Source organism: Rutidosis leptorrhynchoides, chromosome 9 (assembly GCF_046630445.1).
Source record: "Rutidosis leptorrhynchoides isolate AG116_Rl617_1_P2 chromosome 9, CSIRO_AGI_Rlap_v1, whole genome shotgun sequence".
In the NCBI taxonomy this organism is placed as follows: Eukaryota; Viridiplantae; Streptophyta; class Magnoliopsida; order Asterales; family Asteraceae; genus Rutidosis; species Rutidosis leptorrhynchoides.
Genome location: NC_092341.1, coordinates 15,370,130 through 15,375,644, shown reverse-complemented (window position 1 = coordinate 15,375,644; position 5,515 = coordinate 15,370,130).

The window sequence follows — 5,515 nt, the reverse complement described above, 5'->3', positions numbered from 1 at the left end:
ATCCATATCTATATTATTATTATTATTATAACACTCCCCCTTGGATAGCAATTTTATTTTGTTGAAGATCAACTATAAATTACTGCCTCGTTAAAAACCTTGCTAAAGAAAACCCAGTGGGAAAAAACTTTAGCTAAGGGAAAAAGAGTGCAGCATGGAGTTGACTCCCCCTCAAGTAGACATCGCTTCAGCTGTTACATCTTTTGAACATGTCTCATGCCAATGTTATGAACGTGTGTTCTGAAAATAGCAGTTGGAAGTGCTTTCGTGAAAAGATCAGCAGAGTTTTTGCTAGATTGCACATATCTCATTTCAATCTGGTTGTCCTTAATGAGATTTTGAGTGTATGAGAAGAATCTAGGTGGTATGTGTTTTGTTCGGTCACTTTTGATATACCCTTCTTTCATCTGTGCTATGCAAGCTGCATTATCTTCATAGATATTTGTTGGACTTTTATCGCGTTCTAGTCCACAAGAATCAGTAATGAGTTGTGTCATTGATCTCAACCAAAAACATTCTCGAGTAGCTTCATGTAATGCAATCACTTCGGCATGATTTGACGATGTAGCAACAAGTGTTTGTTTTTGAGAACGCCATGATATTGCAGTACCTCCATTTAGGAATACATATCCAGTTTGAGATTTAGCTTTATGTGGATCAGATAAATAACCTGCATCTGCATAACCAACCAAATCTTGTTTTGATTCGTTAGAATAAAATAATCCTAAATCAGTAGTTCCTCGAAGGTATCGAAATATGTGTTTGATCCCATTCCAGTGTCTTTTGGTAGGAGCAGAGCTGAACCTTGCCAACAAATTAACTGCAAAAGAAATGTCAGGTCTTGTACAATTTGTAAGATACATAAGAGCTCCAATTGCACTAAGATATGGTACTTCTGGTCCAAGAATGTCTTCTTGATCTTCACATGGACGAAATGGATCAGCTTCAACATTGAGTGATCTAACAACCATAGGAGTACTTAATGGTTTTGCCTTGTCCATATTGAAACGTTTCAAAATCTTTTCAGTATATGTTGTTTGATGTACAAGTAAACCATTAGGCATATGCTCAATTTGTAAACCAAGGCAATACTTGGTTTTTCCGAGATCTTTCATTTCAAATTCTTTCTTTAGAAGTTGAATGGCTTCATGGATCTCTTTATTTGTACCTATGATGTTAAGATCATCAACATAAACAGCTATGATCACATATCCGGATGTTGTTTTCTTAATGAAAACACAAGGGCAAGTAAGATTATTTGTATACCCTTTGCTTATCAAGTAATCACTTAATCGGTTATACCACATACGTCCCGATTGTTTTAACCCATATAAAGATCTTTGTAATTTAATCGAATACATTTCTTTGGGTTTTGCATTTGATGCTTCTGGTACCTTAAATCCTTCAGGTATCTTCATATATATATCACTATCAAGTGATCCATATAGATAAGCAGTGACAACATCCATGAGATGCATTTCTAAATTTTTAGAAACTGCCAGACTGATTAAGTACCTAAAAGTAATTGCATCCATAACAGGAGAATAAGTTTCTTCATAATCAATTCCCGGTCTTTGAGAAAAACCTTGAGCTACAAGTCTAGCTTTATACCTTGTAACTTCATTTTTCTCATTTCTTTTTCGGACAAAAATCCATCTGTATCCTACAGGTTTCACATCTTTAGGAGTGAGAATGATGGATCCGAAAACTTTTCTTTTATTGAGTGATTCTAATTCAGCTCGTATTGCTTCTTTCCATTGAGCCCAATCATGTCTATTTTGACATTCAACCATAGATGTTGGTTCTGGATCATCATCATTATTCATGATGTCATATGCAACATTAAATGAAAATTTCTCATCAAGATTTTTCATTTCATTTCGGTTCCATAATATTTTTGAATATGCATAATTGATTGCAATTTCTGTATTGACATCATCAATCTCCTCTGCAGTAGGAGTACTGATTTGTGGTTCTTCTTGAACACTTTCTTTTACTTCATTATCAGCTGATTTTCTTTTTCGAGGATTTTTATCCTTTGAACCGATTGGTCTTCCACGTTTCTGACGTGGCAAAGATTCATGAGTGACGTTATTGCCAGCTTTTGGAATTTCAATTCGAGCTGGAGTATTTACTGCTGGTATATATGATTTTGTCACCGTTTTTGTATCTGTAAATGCATCAGGCAATTGATTTGCAAGTTCTTGTATATGCATTATCTTTTGAACTTCTGTCTCGCATTCTTTTGTGCGAGGATCAAGATACTTTAATTGAGGTTCACACCATGAAACATCATTTTCTTTATTTTTCATTTCTCCCCCTAATCTAGGGAACAATGTTTCATTAAAATGACAATCAGCAAAACGTGCTGTAAAAACGTCACCTGTCATAGGTTCAATATACCTTAATATTGAAGATGTTTCATATCCAACATATATTCCCAACCTCCTTTGAGGACCCATTTTTGTACGTTGTGGTGTCGCAATTGGAACATACACTGCACAACCAAATGTTCTAAGATGGGAAATATTTGGCTCTTGACCAAAAGCAAGTTGTAGGGGGGAATATTTATGACTTGCACTTGGTCTGATGCGAATCAATGCAGCAGCATGTAAAATTGCATGACCCCATATAGATACAGGGAGTTTTGTTCTCATTATCAATGGTCTAGCGATTAACTGTAAACGTTTAATCAATGACTCGGCTAAACCATTTTGTGTATGCACATGAGCAACAGAATGTTCAACAACAATTCCTATAGACATGCAATAGTCATTAAATGCTTGAGATGTAAATTCACCAGCATTATCAAGTCTCACCCTTTTAATGGTGTAATCAGGAAAATGAGCTCTCAATTTAATAATTTGGGCAAGAAATTTTGCAAATGCCACATTACGGCTTGATAACAGACAAACATGAGACCATCTGCTAGATGCGTCTATTAGAACCATGAAATATCTAAATGGTCCACATGGTGAATGAATTGGTCCACATATATCACCTTGAATTCTTTCAAGAAACATTGGTGATTCTTTCTCAACCTTAAGTGGTGAGGGTCTAGTTATCAATTTTCCAAGAGAGCAAGATGTACATGGAACCATTGTATCATGATGGATTTTTCTATCCTTTAGTGGATGTCCATGAGTACATTCAATAATCCTTTTCATCATTGTTGATCCTGGATGGCCTAATCTGTTATGCCATAAACTGAATACACCAGGATCAATATATTTTTCGTTAACTACCATATGTATTTCTGGTACATTTATATGTGTATAATGTAATCCAGAACTAAGTCTTGGCAGTTTTTCAACCACATGACTCTTGTCAGTGATACTTAAATATTTCTCATTTTCTGTTGTCACTGACTGATAATCATACCCGTTAAGGTATATGTCGGAGAAACTCAATAAATTTCTGCTTGACTTGGGAGAAAATAAGGCATCATTTATTAAAAATTTTGTACCATTTGGTAGTATGAAATTTGCCTTTCCTATCCCTTTTATCAAGTTAGCAGGTCCTGATATTGTATGTATAGTTCCTTCCGTTGGTTTTAGATCAATAAAATATTTCTCGGATTTAAGTATAGTGTGTGTAGTTCCACTGTCTGCTATACAGAGATCTCCACCACTTGATTGATGTTGTATTCCAGCAAAATTCATATTGAACTTCATATATAAGAAATAAATAGTGAGTACATTAATATTACACAATATTTTAAACGCAAATAGATAGTACTGAAACATTTAGCAAACATAATGACAAAGACAGACGATATTAAATCGTTTATTTTTCAAAAGACACACAACTTAAACATTCAAGAAATCTTCATATAAATCAGATGGTTTCTCAGTGACTGTTGGATCAATATTATCCACAAAATTTACTTCCTTTTCTTTACCTTTCAGCGAATCCTGATACATCTTAACAAGATGTTTAGATGTTCGGCAAGTATTAGCCCAGTGGCCCATTCTACCACATCTGTAGCAAGATTCTTCAGAATTTTTAGAAGAATTTTCTTCAACATCTTGTTTAATGGGCTTGTTTTGTGGTTGATATTTATATTTTCGTGGATTACTATTTCTTTGACCACCACGGCCACGACCACGACCACGTCCACGCCCATTACCATTACCATAAGGATGGTTTCTACCATAGTTATGGCTTTTGGCATGATGATGGTGATGGTTATTATAACCACGACCTTGCCCGCGTCCTTGTCCCTGTTTATAATTATTTGCAGTATTTGCTTCAGGGATTGCAAGTGTACCAGTAGGACGGGATTGCTGATTTTTCATTAATAGCTCATCATTTTGCTCTGCAACTAAGAGATATGAATTAAGTTCAGGATATGTTTTGAACTTTAGCATTCTCAAATTTCTTTGCACTATGATGTTTGCAGCATTCATTGTGGAGAAAGTTTTCTCCATCATGTCTGCATCACTAATTTCATGTCCACAGAATTTAAGTTGTGAACATGTATTATACAGAGCTGAGCTGTATTCATTTACTTTCTTAAAGTCTTGGAACCTTAATGTTCTCCATTGTTCCATTGCAGCTGGAAGTAAAATTTCTCTTTGATTATTGAATCTGCTTTTGAGACCTTCCCATAAAACATGGGGATCTTCTACAGTCACATAATTATTTTGTAAGCATTCATCAATATGTTGATGAATAAAGCAACATGCCGTAGCTTGTTCTTTTTCAGAACAAGTGTTGTTTTCATTTATGGTTTCAAGAATGCCCATTGATTTAAGATGCATTTTTACTTTTATAACCCATGGCATGTAGTTGTTTCCAGTTGATTCTAAAGGAGTAAATTTAAGCTTTTCCAGATTCGACATTTTCTATTATCAAAAATTAAAACAAACATCATGATAAATTAGAGTCAATTTATATTCATAAGTATATAAACATTAAACATAAATTTAATATAACATAAATGATAAGTAGGTGACAGTGTCGACCATGTGTAAGCAATCATAAATAAATGTTATATAACAAAAATATAAATATTAGTAAACATAAATGAAAATTTGGCGACAGTGTCGACCATATATTTTTTCAGGTGGTATAACCGACCTATATCATTCTGGTGGTATAACCGACCATATATCATTTTGGTGGTATAACCGACCATATATCATTTTGGTGGTATAACCGACCATATATCATTTTGGTGGCAGAGCCAACCATATTTAGTATTAAGATTATCGTGCTGATAACGTGTTATAATTCAGTAGGCTTATAACTACCTTTAGTGGTTTGATTCTTGATGTTATAATTCAGTAGGCTTATAACTACCTTTAGTGGTTTGATTCTTGATGTTATAATTCAGTAGGCTTATAACTACCTTTAGTGATTTGATTCTTGATTTAGAATACTAATAATGAAGTGTAAGAACAAAGATGATAATGGAGAGAAAGAAAGAAACACTTTGTAAGTGTGAGAAATGGTGCAAGTTTAATGCTTGCATTCATGAGTATTTATAGCCTAAAATCTCAATATAAAAATA